Genomic DNA, 26,292 nt, shown 5'->3' with positions numbered 1-26,292 from the left:
CACGTGTTTGGTCTTTCAGCAATGTGATAATTGCTATAGCAAGCCTTGCTGTTATAAGTACGGTCTGTTGCCAGAGGACGTATTGCTTTGACGGCTTTTCTAGTATGTACCTGAAACAAATAAAAGACAACACGTATATTCAAAGGATGTACCAAAAACTATTGCATACTCTACATTAATGGTGAGAAGATCAGTTGGTGATGCATATAGGTTACTGTGTATGTAACGACCCTGGTTTTTCCATCTTTAATTAATAATTGTTATTATTAATACTTGTGATTAAATGAATGTATTTTTATACATTTACTTGTTACCATGATTGACTTTTAATTGCCCGACACGTCTTTGTGACGCACGAACATTTCACGAATAATATTTTCAGATATTATTTACATTCATGATTGATTTTTATTAATCATTTTTAATTAACTAAAGTTACTAGTTAATTACTTGGGCTTTGTTGGATTTAAATTGTTAATCACTTGAACTTGGGCTTTTATTAATGTTAATGGACTTAAGAGCCCACCCTACTCATCTTAATGGACTTATTAGCCCATCACTCATGTAAGTATTACTTTAGAACTAAACTAGTTTGATTAATACTTATGGAATCTAGTTACAACACCATTACACCTAGTTCCCATGCAAGCTAACCTTATACCCATCTTTTTGAACCAATTCATGCATGAAACTAGTGGACTTTTTCCTTCCCCTTTCCCTTCCCAAAACCGTCGGCCTTCAAGGAGTATTACGGAGTTTTTTTTCAATTTCCTTATTACTTCATTCACTTATACTCTTTCATTTTACACACACACAAATTACTTGCAATTTCTCTCAACTTTTCTCTCATCTTTATCTCCATTCTTGTAAGTAACAAGCTTACTTTTTCTCTCTTCTTTCCCTTGATAAAACCGTAGCCTAACAACACACCATCATCATCCTTTTACTTGCTTCATGTTGTTGTTTAATTACTTGAACTTTGTTGTTGTTGATTACTTACATATTATTAAGGATCAAACTCTTTAGTTTGTTCTTCATTTTATCTTGTTCATACAAGAACATACAAGAACAAAACTCTCTAGTTTATGTTCTACACTTAATGTTTTAAAGAAAGAAAGTTCATGTTGTAAAATCATACTTGAATTCATGTTTGTAAACTAAAGTTTACTTTCTTAAAGATCAAGATCTTGGCTTGAATCTTTAAAGTATGAACAACCATGAACTTGTTACTTGTTTATTTAGTTTATTTCTTCATTTCTAGCATCTTTAAATTCGTGATTTATGTTGTTCTTGGTCAAGTGTTACTAGTTAACTTTGATCTCATTTTTCTTGAACAAAAGTTAACTTATAAGTTCAAGAACATGGAAGTTTAACTTTCTAGTTACAACTTTACATACTTATGAAAGATCTAAGTTTCTATAGCTTATGGTCTACTTATTTTGTCATAAACAAAAGCTTGAAAGCTTACATATACTTTACAAGAAGAAAATCTAAGTTTTATAGCTTATGGTTTCATTAAAGTAAAGATTCAAGTGTTATTACTTAGGATTTAACTTAATAGCTTTAGATCTAGACTTTTGGTTCTTGGATCTTCAAGATCTAACTAAGAACTATGTTCTACAACTTAAGATCTTGATTAGTTAGTTTACTTGCAAGTTTGTAGCTTAATATTACTTTTATAATTCATGTTTGTATCAAATCTAAGATCTTGATGTAAATTTGGTTCATCAAACTACTTACAACACTTAATTGAGTTGTGCTACATATCTTAGACTTGCATTAGTGTTATGATGGTCAAAACTTGGTAAATATGATGTAAACCCATCAACAAGTTGTACACTTGAAGCTATATGCATTAAGGATGAGAAACGTGATGAACGTCAAGCACCAAGAACCCACCGGAACCTACTGTTTACTATTTTTTGGAACTGATTAGAATACCTGGGCTACTGTAAAGTTGATTTTCAGTTATCTCTATTCGAGTATATAATTTTTCGTTTAAGACTAGTCTTAATCCGAGTTACGGTTTAGGATTTATGGCCCTCCGAACGTCACTATGTCCTTTTAACGTTGTGCTGAAATTCTGACCTACTCGCACTTAAACCGTCGCCACGGTCAAACGAAGATGAGTTTGGTTTTGGAATTTTTACAGGAACTAAAGGACTTATATACGGAGCCATGGCCACTGGTCTCACCTTATTTCAGTAGGTATAGAGGCCATAGTGACTGATCGAAGTCAGCCTTTGTTTTAAACTCTTTTCATGAACGAAACTTACTTTACACCTTTTTGTTTAATGATGATTGTTGATGACCCTTAAGACCTAATTTACATACATTTAAACCTATTGGAACGATTTACTGACTTAGTAATATTTGACTTAGGTTGAGGACTTTCCGGACCTACGTACTTGCTTACTTCCCGACTCAACTTTACTACTACTTTACCATTGTGAGTTATAGCATCCCTTTTTACTTTAACTATTTTGGGAACTGAGAATACATGTGCATTTTACGTTTTACATACTAGGCACGAGTACTTAAACTTTATTTATGTGTGGGTTATACAACGGCATAAACATTCCCTTTAGCTCGGTAACGTTTAGTCATTGGTTTTTGAACCGGTGAACGCGAATCTTAGATATGGATCCATAGTGAAATGTCCCGTTCTTATTGATTAAAAACGTTCCATATTAATTGATTTCGTTGCGAGGTTTTGACCTCTATATGAGACGTTTTTCAAAGACTGCATTCATTTTTAAACAAACCATAACCTTTATTTCATCAATAAAGGTTTAAAAAGCTTTACGTAGATTATCAAATAATGATAATCTAAAATATCCTGTTTACACACGACCATTACATAATGGTTTACAATACAAATATGTTACAACAAAATAAGTTTCTTGAATGCAGTTTTTACACAATATCATACAAGCATGGACTCCAAATCTTGTCCTTATTTAAGTATGCGACAGCGGAAGCTCTTAATAATCACCTGAGAATAAACATGCTTAAAACGTCAACAAAAATGTTGGTGAGTTATAGGTTTAACCTATATATCAAATCGTAACAATAGACCACAAGATTTCATATTTCAATACACATCCCATACATAGAGATAAAAATCATTCATATGGTGAACACCTGGTAACCGACATTAACAAGATGCATATATAAGAATATCCCCATCATTCCGGGACACCCTTCGGATATGATATAAATTTCGAAGTACTAAAGCATCTGGTACTTTGGATGGGGTTTGTTAAGCCCAATAGATCTATCTTTAGGATTCGCGTCAATTAGGGTGTCTGTTCCCTAATTCTTAGATTACCAGACTTAATAAAAAGGGGCATATTCGATTTCGATAATTCAACCATAGAATGTAGTTTCACGTACTTGTGTCTATTTTGTAAATCATTTATAAAACCTGCATGTATTCTGATCCCAAAAATATTAGATTTTAAAAGTGGGACTATAACTCACTTTCACAGATTTTTACTTCGTCGGGAAGTAAGACTTGGCCACTGGTTGATTCACGAACCTATAACAATATATACATATATATCAAAGTATGTTCAAAATATATTTACAACACTTTTAATATATTTTGATGTTTTAAGTTTATTAAGTCAGCTGTCCTCGTTAGTAACCTACAACTAGTTGTCCACAGTTAGATGTACAGAAATAAATCGATAAATATTATCTTGAATCAATCCATGACCCAGTGTATACGTATCTCAGTATTGATCACAACTCAAACTATATATATTTTGGAATCAACCTCAACCCTGTATAGCTAACTCCAACATTCACATATAGAGTGTCTATGGTTGTTCCGAAATATATATAGATGTGTCGACATGATAGGTCGAAACATTGTATACGTGTCTATGGTATCTCAAGATTACATAATATACAATACAAGTTGATTAAGTTATGGTTGGAATAGATTTGTTACCAATTTTCACGTAGCTAAAATGAGAAAAATTATCCAATCTTGTTTTACCCATAACTTCTTCATTTTAAATCCGTTTTGAGTGAATCAAATTGCTATGGTTTCATATTGAAATCTATTTTATGAATCTAAACATAAAAGTATAGGTTTATAGTCGGAAAAATAAGTTACAAGTCGTTTTTGTAAAGGTAGTCATTTCAGTCGAAAGAACGACGTCTAGATGACCATTTTAGAAAACATACTTCCACTTTGAGTTTAATCATAATTTTTGGATATAGTTTCATGTTCATAATAAAAATCATTTTCTCATAATAACAACTTTAAAATCAAAGTTTATCATAGTTTTTAATTAACTAACCCAAAACAGCCCGCGGTGTTACTACGACGGCGTAAATCCGGTTTTACGGTGTTTTTCGTGTTTCCAGGTTTTAAATCATTAAGTTAGCATATCATATAGATATAGAAAATGTGTTTAGTTGATTTTAAAAGTCAAGTTAGAAGGATTAACTTTTGTTTGAGAACAAGTTTAGAATTAACTAAACTATGTTCTAGTGATTACAAGTTTAAACCTTCGAATAAGATAGCTTTATATGTATGAATCGAATGATGTTATGAACATCATTACTACCTTAAGTTCCTTGAATAAACCTACTGGAAAAGAAAAAAATGGATCTAGCTTCAATGGATCCTTGGATGGCTCGAAGTTCTTGAAGCAGAATCATGACACGAAAACAAGTTCAAGTAAGATCATCACTTGAAATAAGATTGTTATAGTTATAGAAATTGAACCAAAGTTTGAATATGATTATTACCTTGTATTAGAATGATAACCTACTGTAAGAAACAAAGATTTCTTGAGGTTGGATGATCACCTTACAAGATTGGAAGTGAGCTAGCAAACTTGAAAGTATTCTTGATTTTATGAAACTAGAACTTTTGGAATTTATGAAGAACACTTAGAACTTGAAGATAGAACTTGAGAGAGATCAATTAGATGAAGAAAATTGAAGAATGAAAGTGTTTGTAGGTGTTTTTGGTCGTTGGTGTATGGATTAGATATAAAGGATATGTAATTTTGTTTTCATGTAAATAAGTCATGAATGATTACTCATATTTTTGTAATTTTATGAGATATTTCATGCTAGTTGCCAAATGATGGTTCCCACATGTGTTAGGTGACTCACATGGGCTGCTAAGAGCTGATCATTGGAGTGTATATACCAATAGTACATACATCTAAAAGCTGTGTATTGTACGAGTACGAATACGGGTGCATACGAGTAGAATTGTTGATGAAACTGAACGAGGATGTAATTGTAAGCATTTTTGTTAAGTAGAAGTATTTTGATAAGTGTATTGAAGTCTTTCAAAAGTGTATAAATACATATTAAAACACTACATGTATATACATTTTAACTGAGTCGTTAAGTCATCGTTAGTCGTTACATGTAAGTGTTGTTTTGAAACCTTTAGGTTAACGATCTTGTTAAATGTTGTTAACCCAATGTTTATAATATCAAATGAGATTTTAAATTATTATATTATCATGATATTATCATGTATGAATATCTCTTAATATGATATATATACATTAAATGTCTTTACAACGATAATCGTTACATATATGTCTCGTTTAAAAATCATTAAGTTAGTAGTCTTGTTTTTACATATGTAGTTCATTGTTAATATACTTAATGATATGTTTACTTATCATAGTATCATGTTAACTATATATATATCCATATATATCCAAGTTTTAACGTTCGTGAATCACCGGTCAACTTGGGTGGTCAATTGTCTATATGAAACATATTTCAATTAATCAAGTCTTAACAAGTTTGATTGCTTAACATGTTGGAAACATTTAATCATGTAAATATCAATCTCAATTAATATATATAAACATGGAAAAGTTCGGGTCACTACAGTACCTACCCGTTAAATAAATTTCGTCCCGAAATTTTAAGCTGTTGAAGGTGTTGACGAATCTTCTGGAAATAGATGCGGGTATTTCTTCTTCATCTGATCTTCAGGCTCCCAGGTGAACTCGGGTCCTCTACGAGCATTCCATCGAACCTTAACAATTGGTATCTTGTTTTGCTTAAGTCTTTTAACCTCACGATCCATTATTTCAACGGGTTCTTCGATGAATTGGAGTTTTTCGTTGATTTGGATTTCATCTAACGGAATAGTGAGATCTTCTTTAGCAAAACATTTCTTCAAATTCGAGACGTGGAAAGTGTTATGTACAGCCGCGAGTTGTTGAGGTAACTCAAGTCGGTAAGCTACTGGTCCAACACGATCAATAATCTTGAATGGTCCAATATACCTTGGATTTAATTTCCCTCGTTTACCAAATCGAACAACGCCTTTCCAAGGTGCAACTTTAAGCATGACCATCTCTCCAATTTCAAATTCTATATCTTTTCTTTTAATGTCAGCGTAGCTCTTTTGTCGACTTTGGGCGGTTTTCAACCGTTGTTGAATTTGGATGATCTTCTCGGTAGTTTCTTGTATAATCTCCGGACCCGTAATCTGTCTATCCCCCACTTCACTCCAACAAATCGGAGACCTGCACTTTCTACCATAAAGTGCTTCAAACGGCGCCATCTCAATGCTTGAATGGTAGCTGTTGTTGTAGGAAAATTCTGCTAATGGTAGATGTCGATCCCAACTGTTTCCGAAATCAATAACACATGCTCGTAGCATGTCTTCAAGTGTTTGTATCGTCCTTTCGCTCTGCCCATCAGTTTGTGGATGATAGGCAGTACTCATGTCTAGACGAGTTCCTAATGCTTGCTGTAATGTCTGCCAGAATCTTGAAATAAATCTGCCATCCCTATCAGAGATAATAGAGATTGGTATTCCATGTCTGGAGACGACTTCCTTCAAATACAGTCGTGCTAACTTCTCCATCTTGTCATCTTCTCTTATTGGCAGGAAGTGTGCTGATTTGGTGAGACGATCAACTATTACCCAAATAGTATCAAAACCACTTGCAGTCCTTGGCAATTTAGTGATGAAATCCATGGTAATGTTTTCCCATTTCCATTCCGGGATTTCGGGTTGTTGAAGTAGACCTGATGGTTTCTGATGCTCAGCTTTGACCTTAGAACACGTCAAACATTCTCCTACGTATTTAGCAACATCGGCTTTCATACCCGGCCACCAAAAATGTTTCTTGAGATCCTTGTACATCTTCCCCGTTCCAGGATGTATTGAGTATCTGGTTTTATGAGCTTCTCTAAGTACCATTTCTCTCATATCTCCAAATTTTGGTACCCAAATCCTTTCAGCCCTATACCGGGTTCCGTCTTCCCGAATATTAAGATGCTTCTCCGATCCTTTGGGTATTTCATCCTTTAAATTTCCCTCTTTTAAAACTCCTTGTTGCGCCTCCTTTATTTGAGTAGTAATGTTATTATGAATCATTATATTCATAGATTTTACTCGAATGGGTTCTCTGTCCTTCCTGCTCAAGGCATCGGCTACCACATTTGCCTTCCCTGGGTGGTAACGAATCTCAAAGTCGTAATCATTCAATAATTCAATCCACCTACGCTGCCTCATATTCAGTTGTTTCTGATTAAATATGTGTTGAAGACTTTTGTGGTCGGTATATATAATACTTTTGACCCCATATAAGTAGTGCCTCCAAGTCTTTAATGCAAAAACAACCGCGCCTAATTCCAAATCATGCGTCGTATAATTTTGTTCGTGAATCTTCAATTGTCTAGACGCATAAGCAATCACCTTCGTTCGTTGCATTAATACACAACCGAGACCTTGCTTTGATGCATCACAATAAATCACAAAATCATCATTCCCTTCAGGCAATGACAATATAGGTGCCGTAGTTAGCTTTTTCTTCAATAACTGAAACGCTTTCTCTTGTTCATCATTCCATTCAAATTTCTTCCCTTTATGCGTTAATGCAGTCAAGGGTTTTGCTATTCTGGAAAAGTCTTGGATGAACCTTCTGTAGTAACCAGCTAGTCCTAAAAACTGGCGTATGTGTTTCGGAGTTTTCGGGGTTTCCCACTTTTCAACAGTTTCTATCTTTGCCGGATCCACCTTAATACCTTCTTTGTTCACTATGTGACCGAGGAATTGAACTTCTTCCAACCAAAATGCACACTTTGAAAACTTAGCGTACAATTCTTCCTTCCTCAATACTTCTAACACCTTTCTCAAATGTTCACCGTGTTCTTGGTCATTCTTTGAGTAAATAAGTATGTCATCAATGAAAACAATGACAAACTTATCAAGGTATGGTCCACACACTCGGTTCATAAGGTCCATGAACACAGCTGGTGCATTAGTTAAACCAAACGGCATGACCATAAACTCGTAATGACCGTAACGTGTTCTGAAAGCAGTCTTTGGAATATCATCTTCTTTCACCCGCATTTGATGATACCCGGAACGTAAGTCAATCTTTGAATAAACAGACGAGCCTTGTAGTTGATCAAATAAGTCGTCGATTCTCGGTAGTGGGTAGCGGTTCTTGATGGTAAGTTTGTTCAACTCTCGGTAGTCGATACACAACCTGAATGTACCATCTTTCTTCTTGACAAACAAAACAGGAGCTCCCCACGGTGATGTGCTTGGTCGAATGAAACCACGCTCTAAAAGTTCTTGTAATTGGCTTTGTAGTTCTTTCATCTCGCTGGGTGCGAGTCTGTAAGGAGCACGAGCTATTGGTGCAGCTCCTGGTACAAGATCTATTTGAAATTCAACGGATCGATGTGGGGGTAATCTCGGTAATTCTTTCGGAAATACATCAGGAAATTCTTTTGCGACGGGAACATCATTGATGCTCTTTTCTTCAGTTTGTACTTTCTCGACGTGTGCTAGAACAGCATAGCAACCTTTTCTTATTAGTTTTTGTGCCTTCAAATTACTAATAAGATGTAGCTTCGTGTTGCCCTTTTCTCCGTACACCATTAAGGGTTTTCCTTTTTCTCGTATAATGCGAATTGCATTTTTGTAACAAACGATCTCTGCTTTCACTTCTTTCAACCAGTCCATACCGATTATCACATCAAAACTCCCTAACTCTACTGGTATCAAGTCAATCTTAAATGTTTCGCTAACCAGTTTAATTTCTCGATTCCGACATATATTATCTGCTGAAATTAATTTACCATTTGCTAATTCGAGTAAAAATTTACTATCCAAAGGCGTCAATGGACAACTTAATTTAGCACAAAAATCTCTGCCGCATTAATATTGAAAACTCTTCCACGGCCTTGTCCATTCGTGTTCTCCTGGTTCGGGCAATTTCTAATAATGTGGCCCGGTTTTCCACATTTATAACAAACTACATTGGCATAACTTGCTCCGACACTACTTGCTCCGCCATTACTCGTTCCGACACCATTTGTTCCTTTCGTTCTATTAACCCCTGGTCCGTAGACCTCACACTTCGCCGCGCTATGACCATTTCTTTTACACTTGTTGCAAAATTTGGTGCAGAACCTCGAGTGATTCTTTTCACACCTTTGGCATAGCTGCTTCTGATTGTTGTTGTTGTTGCGGTTATTATTGTTGTTGGGATGATTGTTGTAGTTGCTGTTGTTGTTGTTGTTGTTGTTGGGCCGTTTGTTGTAGTTGCGATTGATGTTGCGATTATTGTTGTAATTGCTGTTGTTGTTGTATTGGTGATTCTTATCACCGTTTTCCTCCCACTTTCTTTTGACTTGCTTCACATTGGCCTCTTCAGCAGTCTGTTCTTTAATTCTTTCTTCAATTTGGTTCACGAGTTTGTGAGCCATTCTACATGCCTGTTGTATGGAGGCGGGCTCGTGTGAACTTATATCTTCTTGGATTCTTTCCGGTAATCCTTTCACAAACGCGTCGATCTTCTCTTCCTCATCTTCGAATGCTCCCGGACACAATAGGCACAATTCTGTGAATCGTCTTTCGTACGTGGTAATATCAAATCCTTGGGTTCGTAACCCTCTAAGTTCTTTCTTGAGCTTATTGACCTCGGTTCTGGGACGGTACTTCTCGTTCATCAAGGGCTTGAATGCTGACCACGGTAGTGCGTACGCATCGTCTTGTCCCACTTGCTCTAGATAGGTATTCCACCATGTTAACGCAGAACCTGTGAAGGTATGCGTAGCGTACTTCACTTTGTCCTCTTCAGTACACTTAATTATGGCAAACACCGATTCGACCTTCTCGGTCCACCGTTTCAATCCGATCGGTCCTTCGGTTCCATCAAATTCCAAAGGTTTGCAGGCAGTGAATTCTTTGTAGGTGCATCCTACACGATTTCCTGTACTGCTAGATCCAAGGTTATTGTTGGTATGTAGCGCAGCCTGTACTGCGGCTATGTTTGAAGCTAGAAAAGTACGGAATTCCTCTTCATTCATATTCACTGTGTGTCGAGTAGTCGGTGCCATTTCCTTCAAAATAGTCAAATGGAACAAGTTAATCATACAGAATATTAAGAGTAGTTAATAGTATTTCGTAGCATAATATGAACTCATTTATAAAAGCTTTTTCTTCATATTAGCGTTTTATAAGTTTAAATTCGGGTAGTACCTACCCGTTAAGTTCATACTTAGTAGCTAATATACAATTCAACTACTACAATTCTATATGAAAAACTGATTATAATAATATTTCGCGTTCAAACTTTTATACAATATTTTACAAACTTACAATACCGCTTATTTTACATAAAGCATGAAATATAGCACACAATAACTTTGATACAAGATAGTTGTGAAGATAATTCTAGCTAGTACACAAGTCGTTCAGCAAAGGCAATAAAGACACGTAATTCATACGTCCAGAAACAAGTCATGCATTCTGGTTTTACTAGGACTACTTCCCATCCTTGGTCTTGTGCAACATAACCTTTATGGCCGTTGATAAGACAGCGTGTTGTAACGTCGTCAAAGGGACGAGGGTTACGTAATGTCCAACAGTCCCGTAATAATCTAAAAACCTCATTTCTTACCCCAATTACCGACTCAGTCACTTGTGGAAACGATTTGTTTAATAGTTGTAGCCCGATGTTCTTGTTCTCACTTTGGTGAGAAGCGAACATTACTAATCCGTAAGCATAACATGCTTCTTTATGTTGCATGTTAGCCGCTTTTTCTAAATCACGAAGTCCTATATTAGGATACATTGAGTCAAAATAATTTCTTAACCCGTTGCGTAAAATAGCATTTGAGTTCCCCGCAATATATGCATCAAAGTAAACACATCGTAACTTATGGGTTTCCCAATGTGATATCCCCCATCTTTCAAACGAAAGTCTCTTATAAACCAAGACATTCTTGGAACGTTCTTCGAATGTCTTACAAACTGATCTCGCCTTAAATAGTTGTGCCGAGGAATTCTGGCCGACTCTAGACAAGATTTCATCAATCATGTCTCCGGGTAGGTCTCTTAAAATATTGGGTTGTCTATCCATTTTGTGTTTTTATACTGTAAAATAGACAAGAGTTAGATTCATAAAAAAAAATACTTATTAATACAAGCAATTTTTACATATATCATAAAGCATAAGCACACTATATTACATATATTACACCACACGAATACAGCTATCTTATTCCGACTCGCTTGTTTCTTCTTCTTCGGTTTTGATTCGTTTTGCCAAGTTTCTAGGGATATATGATGTTCCCCTAATACGAGCCGTAATTTTCCACATTGGTTTAGAAAAACCTGGTGGTTTAGAGGTTCCCGGGTCATTGTTACAACTTAAGGACTTCGGGGGTTGACGATACATATAAAGTTCATCGGGGTTGGAATTAGATTTCTCTATTTTTATGCCCTTTCCCTTATTATTTTCTTTTGCCTTTTTAAATTCAGTTGGGGTAATTTCTATAACATCATCGGAATTCTCGTCGGAATCCGATTCATCGGAGAATTGGTAATCCTCCCAATATTTTGCTTCCTTGGCGGAAACACCATTGACCATAATTAACCTTGGTCGGTTGGTTGAGGATTTTCTTTTACTTAACCGTTTTATTATTTCCCCCACTGGTTCTATTTCTTCATCCGATTCCGATTCTTCTTCCGGTTCCGATTCTTCTTCCGGTTCCGACTCTTCTTCCGGTTCCTCTTCGGGAACTTGTGAATCAGTCCACGAATCATTCCAATTTACATTTGACTCTTCAAAAAAAAAAAAAAAAAAAAAAAAAAAAAAAAAAAAAAAAAAAAAAATAAATTTACATTTGACTCTTCATTATTATTAGGTGAGTCGATGGGACTTGTTCTAGAGGTAGACATCTATCACATAATATCAAACGCGTTAAGAGATTAATAAATTACATAATATTCACATGTTAAAAATATATTGTTTCCAACAAAATTTGTTAAGCAATCATTTTTCAAGTAAACACGGTCGAAGTCCAGACTCACTAATGCATCCTAACAAACTCGATAAGACACACTAATGCAAAATTCTGGTTCTCTAAGACCAACGCTCGGATACCAACTGAAATGTCCCGTTCTTATTGATTAAAAACGTTCCATATTAATTGATTTCGTTGCGAGGTTTTGACCTCTATATGAGACGTTTTTCAAAGACTGCATTCATTTTTAAACAAACCATAACCTTTATTTCATCAATAAAGGTTTAAAAAGCTTTACGTAGATTATCAAATAATGATAATCTAAAATATCCTGTTTACACACGACCATTACATAATGGTTTACAATACAAATATGTTACAACAAAATAAGTTTCTTGAATGCAGTTTTTACACAATATCATACAAGCATGGACTCCAAATCTTGTCCTTATTTAAGTATGCGACAGCGGAAGCTCTTAATAATCACCTGAGAATAAACATGCTTAAAACGTCAACAAAAATGTTGGTGAGTTATAGGTTTAACCTATATATCAAATCGTAACAATAGACCACAAGATTTCATATTTCAATACACATCCCATACATAGAGATAAAAATCATTCATATGGTGAACACCTGGTAACCGACATTAACAAGATGCATATATAAGAATATCCCCATCATTCCGGGACACCCTTCGGATATGATATAAATTTCGAAGTACTAAAGCATCCGGTACTTTGGATGGGGTTTGTTAAGCCCAATAGATCTATCTTTAGGATTCGCGTCAATTAGGGTGTCTGTTCCCTAATTCTTAGATTACCAGACTTAATAAAAAGGGGCATATTCGATTTCGATAATTCAACCATAGAATGTAGTTTCACGTACTTGTGTCTATTTTGTAAATCATTTATAAAACCTGCATGTATTCTCATCCCAAAAATATTAGATTTTAAAAGTGGGACTATAACTCACTTTCACAGATTTTTACTTCGTCGGGAAGTAAGACTTGGCCACTGGTTGATTCACGAACCTATAACAATATATACATATATATCAAAGTATGTTCAAAATATATTTACAACACTTTTAATATATTTTGATGTTTTAAGTTTATTAAGTCAGCTGTCCTCGTTAGTAACCTACAACTAGTTGTCCACAGTTAGATGTACAGAAATAAATCGATAAATATTATCTTGAATCAATCCACGACCCAGTGTATACGTATCTCAGTATTGATCACAACTCAAACTATATATATTTTGGAATCAACCTCAACCCTGTATAGCTAACTCCAACATTCACATATAGAGTGTCTATGGTTGTTCCGAAATATATATAGATGTGTCGACATGATAGGTCGAAACATTGTATACGTGTCTATGGTATCTCAAGATTACATAATATACAATACAAGTTGATTAAGTTATGGTTGGAATAGATTTGTTACCAATTTTCACGTAGCTAAAATGAGAAAAATTATCCAATCTTGTTTTACCCATAACTTCTTCATTTTAAATCCGTTTTGAGTGAATCAAATTGCTATGGTTTCATATTGAACTCTATTTTATGAATCTAAACAGAAAAGTATAGGTTTATAGTCGGAAAAATAAGTTACAAGTCGTTTTTGTAAAGGTAGTCATTTCAGTCGAAAGAACGACGTCTAGATGACCATTTTAGAAAACATACTTCCACTTTGAGTTTAATCATAATTTTTGGATATAGTTTCATTTTCATAATAAAAATCATTTTCTCATAATAACAACTTTAAAATCAAAGTTTATCATAGTTTTTAATTAACTAACCCAAAACAGCCCGCGGTGTTACTACGACGGCGTAAATCCGGTTTTACGGTGTTTTTCGTGTTTCCAGGTTTTAAATCATTAAGTTAGCATATCATATAGATATAGAAAATGTGTTTAGTTGATTTTAAAAGTCAAGTTAGAAGTATTAACTTTTGTTTGCGAACAAGTTTAGAATTAACTAAACTATGTTCTAGTGATTACAAGTTTAAACCTTCGAATAAGATAGCTTTATATGTATGAATCGAATGATGTTATGAACATCATTACTACCTTAAGTTCCTTGAATAAACCTACTGGAAAAGAGAAAAATGGATCTAGCTTCAATGGATCCTTGGATGGCTCGAAGTTCTTGAAGCAGAATCATGACACGAAAACAAGTTCAAGTAAGATCATCACTTGAAATAAGATTGTTATAGTTATAGAAATTGAACCAAAGTTTGAATATGATTATTACCTTGTATTAGAATGATAACCTACTGTAAGAAACAAAGATTTCTTGAGGTTGGATGATCACCTTACAAGATTGGAAGTGAGCTAGCAAACTTGAAAGTATTCTTGATTTTATGAAACTAGAACTTTTGGAATTTATGAAGAACACTTAGAACTTGAAGATAGAACTTGAGAGAGATCAATTAGATGAAGAAAATTAAAGAATGAAAGTGTTTGTAGGTGTTTTTGGTCGTTGGTGTATGGATTAGATATAAAGGATATGTAATTTTGTTTTCATGTAAATAAGTCATGAATGATTACTCATATTTTTGTAATTTTATGAGATATTTCATGCTAGTTGCCAAATGATGGTTCCCACATGTGTTAGGTGACTCACATGGGCTGCTAAGAGCTGATCATTGGAGTGTATATACCAATAGTACATACATCTAAAAGCTGTGTATTGTACGAGTACGAATACGGGTGCATACGAGTAGAATTGTTGATGAAACTGAACGAGGATGTAATTGTAAGCATTTTTGTTAAGTAGAAGTATTTTGATAAGTGTATTGAAGTCTTTCAAAAGTGTATAAATACATATTAAAACACTACATGTATATACATTTTAACTGAGTCGTTAAGTCATCGTTAGTCGTTACATGTAAGTGTTGTTTTGAAACCTTTAGGTTAACGATCTTGTTAAATGTTGTTAACCCAATGTTTATAATATCAAATGAGATTTTAAATTATTATATTATCATGATATTATCATGTATGAATATCTCTTAATATGATATATATACATTAAATGTCTTTACAACGATAATCGTTACATATATGTCTCGTTTAAAAATCATTAAGTTAGTAGTCTTGTTTTTACATATGTAGTTCATTGTTAATATACTTAATGATATGTTTACTTATCATAGTATCATGTTAACTATATATATATCCATATATATGTCATCATATAGTGTTTACAAGTTTTAACGTTCGTGAATCACCGGTCAACTTGGGTGGTCAATTGTCTATATGAAACATATTTCAATTAATCAAGTCTTAACAAGTTTGATTGCTTAACATGTTGGAAACATTTAATCATGTAAATATCAATCTCAATTAATATATATAAACATGGAAAAGTTCGGGTCACTACACATAGGGTTTGACATCCCCACTCGATCTAGTAGCGCTAGCATTTAACGGGTGTTTAATACTTCGTAAACATACGCACTTGTCAAGTGTACTTTCAGGGGGTTATAAACGTTAAGTTAGTTACCAAGTGCCCACGGTTAAACATATACTTTACATACTGTTTTGAAACGCTATTTGTAGCACTGAAATCTCATGGCCTACCTTACATTACTGTTACACTTAAACTATAGCTCACCAACCTTTGTGTTGACGTTTTTAAGCTTGTTTTTCTCAGGTGCTTAAGGTTGCTTCCGCTGTTGTACTAGTCTTGCTGTAGATACCCGCTGCTTTAGAGATGTCACCGCATGAACGTTTATCTTGCATTCATAAACATTATTACTTTTGAAACAATGATTTGTAACGACCTAAGGGTCATGCACTATTATCTTTGCTTCTATTCATAGGAGCATACTTTTGATGTAAAACATTCGACGTTAGTTATGACGTCACCTTTTACCATGAATGCAAACGTATTTTGAAATATCATATAGTGTTTGACCTTGTAATGATTCTGTTGTTGATGGTCCGTACATGATGATTTAGTACGGGGTGTTACATTTGGTATCAGAGCACTGGTTGTAGGGAATTAGGTTGCATTAGTGAGTCTAAGACCGACCCGAGTAGGATTCACTAATAGGACTAATCTACAACTTGCTAGTTTACTTGTTTTCGCTGAACTTACTGTATGCTGCTGCTTACTTTTACTGCTATATGCCGTATACTACTTGTTTTCACTACTGCATGCTATTATTTGCTTTAGATTGCATGCTACTTCTGTAAGATTCGTCATTATTGCCATGCTATTTACTGTTATACATGATTTAGACTATCATAGTTACTTTACCTAATACATGCTTGCTTTATGACTTACTGACATGGAAAAAGTTATTTTTCCTTGTTCAGATGTCGGATATTCCACCTGCTATCATTTTGGGCAGCGAAACAGACTCATCAGCCACTTCACCTGCCGCTGTTGCCGATCCTCAGATCCCGTCGGCGACACCCTCTAGTGACCCAGGCGCTTCGTCCTCCGGAGCTAGTAGACATGCACCTGGCCCGATGGTTACTTCTGACAGAGCCGAGGACCTCCCGGAGATTCCAGCTCCACCTGCCCCAGGACCTCAGGACCTCAGGAGCCACAGCCCCGCCCCGGTGGTGTTGTGATTCCCGCGGAATTTGGGGAAGGTCCATTCTGTAATCAGTATCGCCATTGGTGCCGACGCGCTCCTGATGGACGTCTCGTGCCGATCGGGCCTGCCCGATACTGACAGATGATGGCCGCCCGAGGAGAGCCAATACAGCCACCCGTACAGCCACCTCCACATGATTCAGATGACCCGTCATCCGACGACTCATCCACAGATGACTCTAGTGACGATGACTCCGACGAGGAGGACCCTGATGATGCACCTGTACAGCCACCCTCCACCCCGCCGAAGAAGCGGTACCGTTTCGATGGTACCGTCATTCCAGGGATTAATGGAGGTCGAGCATTCACTGACGTATATGGTCGGCGTCGTAGGGTTACCGCCCGTAAGTGGCTTGTGTCGTATCCTGCTGATCACTTCATCCGTAAGCCTTACCGCTTCGCAGCCTCTACTTCTGGAGCCGGACCGTCTGCACCACCAGCTCCACCAGCACCACCCGTACCAACTGCATCGCCTGCCCCACCATCTCCCACTTTCGAGGAACTGACAAGGGAGGTGGAGATCCTCCGTGCTCGGGTAGCTGAGCTCGAGGACCAGATGTCTCATGTATTGGACATCCTACACCTACCTTCTCCATAGGACCTTTGTAGTAGATTTCATTATATAATCTAGTTGTAGTTTTATGTTTCACTTATGTATTGTACGAAACTATGCGAATGTATGCAACTTATTATTAATGAATGAAACTTTGCGTTATTTAATTCTTGTACGGTGTTCTATTTACGTTACTGTATGATGATTCTGTGGTATTTGTACCTGGTTGCATTACTTAATAAACATGTGATGTGTTGATTCCATGTTGGTTACCATATACTGTATTATTATTATTTGAATACTGGATTTTGACTTGAGTCAAAATTTTTGTTTAGAACATCATGGCCAACGGACGATCAACACCTACCACAGCCCAAATCGAGGAGATGATCAATGAACGAGTCACCGCAGCTTTAGTGGAAAGGAACCTCCAAGCTCCACCGCCACCGGTTATCCAGCCCATTCATAATGGGTGCACGTACAAAGAGTTTCAAAGCTGCAAACCCCACAACTTCAGTGGAACGGAGGGGCCGGTTGGTCTCACTAGATGGTTTGAGAAATTAGAATCTGTGTTTCGAGTTAGTAACTGCTCGGAGGCGAATAAAACCAAGTTTGCTTCATGCACGCTGTCTGACGGCGCATTAACGTGGTGGAACACGTTGGCACAAGCAAAGGGTATTGATGAGGCGTTTGCTACCCCATGGGAGGAATTCAAAGGGGCCCTGATTGAGGAATATTGCCCTAGGACTGAGATCCAGAAGATGGAGATTGAGTTTATGCAGTTGAAGGTTGTGGGAAACGACCTTGATGGTTACAATCGTAGGTATTTGGAACTAGCCCTGATGTGTCCTACCATGGTTACCCCGGAGTTCAAGCGTATGGAAAGATATTTGTAAGGACTTCCTAAGTCCATTAAGGGAAACGTCACCTCATCCAAGCCACCCAATGTCTCGGAAGCGATGCGCATGGCGCATACTTTAATGAACCAAATCATCATCGATGAACTGGAAAAGGCTAAGTCTGAAGCGGGTAGTAGTGATAAGCGAAAGTGGGATAACAACAAGGGTTGAGCCTTTGATCAAAACCCGGCGAAGCGACATGGGGGTCTCAAAGGTGGGAACCCCAACCCGAACTACAAGGGTACTTTACCGCAATGCAAGAGGTGTTACAAGCACCATACCGGGTATTGTAATGTGGTTTGTGAAAAGGGCCAGCGGACTGGACATATCGGTAAGGACTGCAAGGTTACCACCCTGAATGTAAAGGCGAACCCTAATGAACTGAAAAAGTGCTACGAATGCGGACAGACGGGCCATTTCAGAAATGCGTGCCCCAACAAAAGAAAAGATGGCGGACCACCGCGTGGTAGAGCTTTCAATGTTAATGCAAGGGATGCACGCGAGAACCCCGACTTGGTGACAGGTATATTCACTATCAACAATCTATTAGCTTCTGTCTTATTTGATACTGGTGCCAATAGGAGTTATGTATGTAGACACTTTTGCGATTAGATAAATTGGTGGTTAGTTCCTTTAAAGGAGAGTATGCTTGTAGAGGTAGCCAATGGAAAACTTGAAAAAGTTGACCAAATAAGCCGAGGAGCTATTATCAACATAGCTGGTGTGGATTTCGAGATTGACTTAATACCCATTAAGTTGGGAAGCTTCGATGTTATTGTCGGTATGGATTGGTTGACCAAGATAAGGGCCAACATTATATGTGGAGATAAAGCTCTTCGTATACCACAAGGCGATGGTGAACCCCTGACTATTTACGGAGAGAGATGTAGTTCGCAGCTGAACCTCATTAGTTGCGTGAAAGCACAAAAGATCATGAAGAAGGGACGTCTTGCTGTCCTAGCACATGTGAAAACGGTAGAAACCGAGGTGAAGAGTGTGAACGACATTCGAATTGTGAACGAATTTTTCGATGTCTTTCCAGAAGAATTGCCTGGATTACCGCCACCGAGAGCAGTAGAGTTTCAGATCGATTTAGTGCCAGGAGCTGCACCTGTAGCTCGCGCACCTTATAGACTTGCACCTTCCGAGACGCAAGAATTACAGAGTCAACTACAAGAGCTGTTAGACCGTGGATTCATCCAACCAAGTTTCTCGCCTTGGGGCGCACCTGTTTTATTTGTGAAGAAGAAGGACGGATCCTTCCATATGTGTATCGACTACCGTGAATTCAACAAATTGACGATCAAGAATCGGTATCCTCTTCCCCGAATTGAGGATCTTTTTGATCAACTACAAGGATCGAGCGTTTACTCGAAGATCGATTTGCGATCCGGTTATCACCAGTTGAGGGTAAAAGAAAGCGATGTGATGAAGACTGCATTCAGAACTCGTTATGGTCATTATGAGTTTCTCGTGATGCCATTCGGTTTAACCAACGCACCTGCCGTGTTCATGGATCTCATGAATCGTGTCTGCAAGCCATACCTGGATAAGTTCATTATCGTCTTCATAGATGATATCCTCATCTACTCTAAGAGCGAAGAAGAGCATGAGCAACATCTTCGATTAGTGCTTGAACTCTTGAGGTAAGAGCAACTTTACGCCAAATTCTCCAAGTGTGAATTTTGGTTGAAGGAAGTCCAATTTCTGGGTCATGTTGTGAGCGACCAGGGTATCAATGTTGATCCTGCCAAGATTGAAGCTATCAGCAAGTGGGAGACCCCCACTACTCCGACTCATATTCGCCAATTTTTAGGCCTCGCCGGTTACTACCGAAGATTTATTGAAGGTTTCTCTCTGATTGAGCGCCCTTTGACCGCGCTAACTCACAAAGGGAAGAAGTTCATTTGGGAACCCGTACACGAATCAGCATTTCAAACCCTGAAGAAGAAGTTGACCACCGCACTTATCTTATCTCTTCCTGAAGGCAGTGATAATTTATTGCGATGCTTCGAAAAGTGGTTTTGGCTGTGTACTAATGCAACGCACAAAGGTTATCGCTTATGCTTCCCGTCAATTGAAGATTCACGAGCGGAACTACACTACTCACGATCTTGAACTTGGAGCCGTTGTCTTTGCGCTCAAATTGTGGAGACACTATTTGTATGGAACTAAAAGTACTATCTTCACCGACCACAAGAGTCTCCAATATATATTCGATCAGAAGCAACTGAATATGAGACAGCGTCGATGGATTGAGACGTTAAATGACTATGATTGTGAACTTCGTTATCATCCTGGCAAGGCCAATGTTGTAGCTGACGCTTTGAGCCGAAAGGAGAGGATGGCACGTCTTCGTGTTCGGGCACTGAACATCACCATCCATTCAAATCTCAACAGCCACTTCCAGGAACCTGTTCACCTTTTTGCTAAAAAATGACGCATTAAAAATAAAACAAAACCCCACTTGGCCTGTTTTCAACATTAAATCACCACCTCTAGATACCATACACAACATTAAATCACCACCTTTAGATACCATACACACACAAAAAAAAAAAAAAATAGCAGAGATAACACCTACAACTCACAGGCCATATTAGCTCGATTTGAAATAAAAACCATTGATGATCCAAACTCAATGGAACACGATTTTCATCACACATGGCAGACACATCAGAGATGTTGAGCTGTGTTTACCTTATTCGAGAAGTTTTCTAGCGCTTCGAGCCCCTCAATCACCGCCTTCATACGTGTGTCATAGTTTCTACCTTCCGTTATATTATTCGCAACACTTTGAGCCAACGTTTGTTCAAGTTTTTTGATTCCTCGACTCAATGCATCTTCCCCTTGACGACAAGTGTGCCTCAATCTCGATAAGTTCACAACTTGTGTATCCGTTAAAGGCTCAAATCTTGGCAAACGTATTTACCATGACCCAAAGAGCATTATTGTTAAAACATAAACTCATAAATATTTTTTTTACTGTCAGTGTCTGTGATGGTCGAGTCTAGCCATTGGAACAACAGCTCAACGGGATATCTCCACGACACATAAATTCATTAATTTATCCATTCAATACTTATGTATTAAATTATTCAATTCAATACTTATGCATTAAATCAGATCAAATATATTTATACATTCAATCCAATTACTCTTCAATTTAATACAAATTAATTAAATGAAACATCGAAATTTGAATTTAACCTAGAAATCAAAATTTGGTACCTCGTTGCAAATATTAAATTTCAACGAACCAATCAGATAATTCGACGAATTTCTTCCCCTTCAACAGAAAATCGATCCTTGAGTGCTAACGATTTATGAAACGGAAGTTAATCGGTCTCCGTTTAATTGTTTGATTGAGATCAAAATCAAACCATATATGCTTCTTGTACTGTTACAATATGCGAAATCGATTTAAGTTAATGAAGATGTAATCTTGATTTTGAAGATCTGTCGTGTATTTTTTTGAGAGGAAATCAGGCTGTTTTTCTTGTTTGATCGTGAATGAATTCAATTTTGCAGAACCCCTAATTTACCATCTTGATCCCGTCTTTTTTTTAATGTTAAGGGTATTTTAGTCATTGAATAACTACTAAAGCTGATTATGAGGTCATAATGTATATTAAAAAATTTAGATGGTGTAGATTATAGATGTTAATAATAATGGAAGGCTAGGATTACTGTTTGATTTTTTAGATGATCTATTATTGGTTTTGTTATTATAATATAATATAAAGAGATTAAATATTTATCTAATTCAATATACTGCTTTAGTTGGAAATTGGTTAAATGTTTATTTATTAAATTAAACACACCGTAAATGTATTACAAATGCAGTTGTAGAGTATTTAATATTTAAATCTTCCCTAAACATTTATTACAATTTTTCTTTTATAACTTTTTATATTCTTTCTATACAAATAATTTTACATTCAATTACTTGGTATCAACTACTAAAAGTATCAAAATTATGTAAGTTTTAATTAGTTTAATTATTAACGATTAAATTATGTGCGTTTGCTCTGATAAAACGAGTTATTTTTTATTTGATTAAGTTAGTCTAATTCTTTTAAATTATTTTAATTGGAAACATATACTTATGTTTTTTTTCTTCTTAAAATAAGCTTTTTCCGCACGCATGATAGCACGTATCCCGTGCTTGTTATACTCATATATGTAGGATCGTTTTCAAGTCCACCAACATGTACAACATATAAGCTCATGAGTTCCACATTACTCTTCTAAAACCAATTGGTGATAGAGGGAAGTCCTCAAGCCCTTTCTTTCATCCTCTTGAGTCCGGTTTAATTGCTCTCTGCTCCGGCTTTGATACCACGTGTAGAATCGTTTTCAGGTCCACCAACATGTACAACATATAAGCTCATGAGTTCCACATTACTCTAAAACCAATTGGTGATAGAGGGAGGTCCTCCTAAGCTTATATGCATACATTTGGTTCACTTCTTTTCCTATGTGGGACATGACTTGCACACCTTAATCGATTATACTCCAACAATATATACAAGTTAATACCAGATGTAATATACAGTAAGCCCCTTATAATTTCATTTTGTAAAGATGAATAATTTCATTTTGTAAAGATGAAAAACATTGTAACAAAACTACATATAATTAATAAACATCAACATGAAACTTTGAATTTATCATGTTCCGTAATTTTATTTGTAAGGTTAAACCTTAACTTACAAACTTGAACTACTGCAGCGAACATACACTTGTTAGTTTTGTTTATTTTGTATTATAGGCGACACAAATAAATTGTGGTTAGATTTTATTTTGGGATTAAAAAGCCCTAACAGGTAGACAATTTCAACAATTTTGTCTATACTGAAATATGTCTGCAGCCTTAATACAGTGTTTATGTGGTAGCTAAGAATACAAGGTCAGTCTGGGTAGCTAAGAATTTATTTTTATACTATTTATATAGTGTTTATGTTAAGCTCTGCATTTTGGCATGCTCGTGTTTTTTTTTATTTTTTAAAGCAATAAAGTAATTTTATTAATTACTGTATAAGACAGTACATGTTATGTGATCCATATTCTATATACAAATATAACATACTGCCTCTCCCAAAACCGCATCAAAACACAAGGTCTAACTTAAACCAAGCTGGACGAATTAGGCCTATAATGCTGAAAATACAGCTACAAAGTAGCCCGTAACTCGCCCATTTAGACCCCATGCCAAGATGCATGTTAAGGGAGGAACAGCTAGCAGCGACCATGACCAAAATGTACATCAGAACCTCGAGATATTTACAAAAGTTATTTTCTAAAGGACAGAATAACTTTATTATTATAAAAGATTGTGACCCACCCGAATGATAGATGGTTCCATGTCTCCATCGCGTTCGACTTAGTTTCGCTTGTAACTCCTTGCTAGGAATGGCCATATGTTATACTACTAATAGATTGATACTTGACAGTGTTACACCAGTAAAGGATTCGGAAGATTTTTGAGTACTAACAGCCCAATTTAGTTACGGAATATAACATAACCCAAACAACCTGTTAACATAATGTCTCAGTAGAATAAATAAATATAAATAAACTTTCAAATTTTAACCTCATTTATTATTCAAGATTATTTATTTTTTAAATAATCTCAAGCATGGTTTCAAAACTAACATTTACCTAACATACATATTTACCAAACCTAAGTTAACTCAAACAAAAATTGTTCGGAGGAAGAAAAATTGAATGAGGAAATCGATTTTAAGCATATCAAATTATGTGTTCCATTTCCACATTATGTGTCTTCATAGCTCAAAACACCAACAATATTGCTTGAAAATTACTTAAAAAAACTCCCAGGGATTTCAGACCAACAAATTAGCTTTGTAACACCACATGTGAAACAGACCAAGAAACAAAGATATGAGCTCAACATCCATTAAACAATGTCGATATAAATTCTAATACAAGCGAAAAAGAAATGTCCAATAAGTCAAAAACAACAGCACCCGTTAAAATGAAATGCTGCTACCTACTTATCTCAACACCCTCAAACAAAACAAGTTTTAAAGACAAATCAGACACCTAAAAGATGCGAACTGGCTTTCCCATTGTTGTCTTCAAGTACAAACATCGTACCTGAAATGACCCAAAAAAAAAAAAAAAACAAAAACAAAAAACGTTACAAAGCTACAAAGTTTAAAACAATTTATAGTCATTGTGAAACTCATAAATAAAAAATTCCATTTGTGAGCCATCTTTGCTATAATTTTTGGTTGTGAAAAGATAACTTACGTGCTGTCAATTATTTTTCAGCAACGAAACAAGGAAGTTAACACTCATTTGAACATTTTGGAAAATCTGTTTTTCTTCCATGCTGCAGTTACCAACAGCAACACCCATGCACAACACCTTTTTCAACTCAAACTTGACGGTTGCTTTGGTTTCATTCACCTTAGCCTCAAGAGATTCTTGGTGACTAACAAGGGTTGGGAAACTTCCCTATAACAACAAAAACGCTATACAGCATCAACGAACTTAGATCAAAAAGAAATGAGCATTCATTTTAAAAGATACACCAACCTGCCTTGTTTAGACCAGGGCCCAACAAACGAGGAATCTGCTTGATAACAGACTCAGAAGCTAAAAAAGCTTGGTGTTTCTTCGTAAGCTTCTTCACAAGCTTCTTAATCTTTAAACTATTTAAACAGCATTTCAAAGTACTATAAAAACATTTTAGACGGCTTACTTACAATTTAAACAACATTATGTCCTCAAGTTACTTACACATTTTTATGAATCTAGACACTAGTTTCCTCTAAACGCTACGAGAAAAAAGAGAACGGGCGACGAACACAATTGCGGCGACAATCTCGCTGCAAAAAGACACGCTACATGACAAAATTTTCACCTTTTTGACTAACAACTTGGTTCACCAACCAATTGCGGCGACAATTTTTTGAGGATGTCGCCGCAAAAAAATTAACGTATTTTCTTTTTCAGCTTCGTTCGATTTAAGATCTGGTCAAACGTTGAAAATTCAAATGCGGCGATGGAATCACCACAAATAGCCGTCGTAGTATTTTTACGCTTTGAAATTTACCCTCCAAGCTAGTTCCCGCTTGTTTTTCCCTCTTTTTTGGCATTATCGAGACATGTCGCCGCAAAAGGTGTATCTGGATAATTTTTATCTTCTATATAATCAAGAACAACATACAAAATAATAATAATAATAATAATAATAATAATAATAATAATAATAATAATAATAATAATAATAATAATAATAATAATAATAATAATAACAATAACAATAATAATAATAATAATAATAATAATAATAATAATAATAATTACAAAATATTATATTATCAACTAATTTCATTTTTTATTTATAGTTATCTACTTGTGATTGGAGCATGATCCACCCATGTGTAATAGGGTTGTGCAGATTATACCTTGATTGTTAAGGACGAAGAATAGTCTTGACGTTGAACTCAAGATTTCACAAGACCAGGTTAGAAGGACGAAGCTGACGTTAATTAGCAGTTGGGTAGTATTAGTGTTTGATATTGCTCGAATTATACACGTTTTACCTCGCAATATCTACCTCATTTCATTCGATTTTAAGGATCATTGAGCCTGAAAGTTATATATTTGCACAAAAGTGTCGGTTCATGGCTAAAAGCTTATATTGGTGTAAAATTGACCAAAATCCAGCCAAATTAGTTAACCAAAATGCAGGGCATGGTCCAAAGTAAAAAGGGATTGCAAAATGGGCAATTCCAAGTGAAAAATGAAAATTCTGGAATTGCAGTTATGAGGTGCGGCGCACCAGATCCAAAAGGCAGCGCACCATTGCACTAAAAAGTTAGATTTCAAATTCAGAATTTGAAGATCAAATTGCCAGTTAAATGGTGCGTCGCACCACCCTTAGGGTGCAGTGCACCTTTCCTTTACGTT

The 26,292-nt window shown here is 36.0% G+C and overlaps 1 long non-coding RNA gene across 1 annotated transcript; it reads right to left on the bottom strand.

Annotated features, from left to right (window-relative positions):
- On the bottom strand, positions 1-21,840 carry LOC139904486 (uncharacterized). Its single transcript, XR_011778839.1, has 3 exons — positions 21,577-21,840; positions 21,046-21,259; positions 1-110 (listed from the first exon to the last, which is right to left on the bottom strand). It is a non-coding gene; the product is annotated as an uncharacterized lncRNA (long non-coding RNA).
- Positions 21,841-26,292: the final 4,452 nt, after the last annotated feature.

The sequence above is a fragment of the Rutidosis leptorrhynchoides genome, chromosome 4 (assembly GCF_046630445.1).
Source record: "Rutidosis leptorrhynchoides isolate AG116_Rl617_1_P2 chromosome 4, CSIRO_AGI_Rlap_v1, whole genome shotgun sequence".
NCBI classification, from domain to species: domain Eukaryota; kingdom Viridiplantae; phylum Streptophyta; class Magnoliopsida; order Asterales; family Asteraceae; genus Rutidosis; species Rutidosis leptorrhynchoides.
This window is presented reverse-complemented; position numbering and strand designations above follow the sequence as displayed.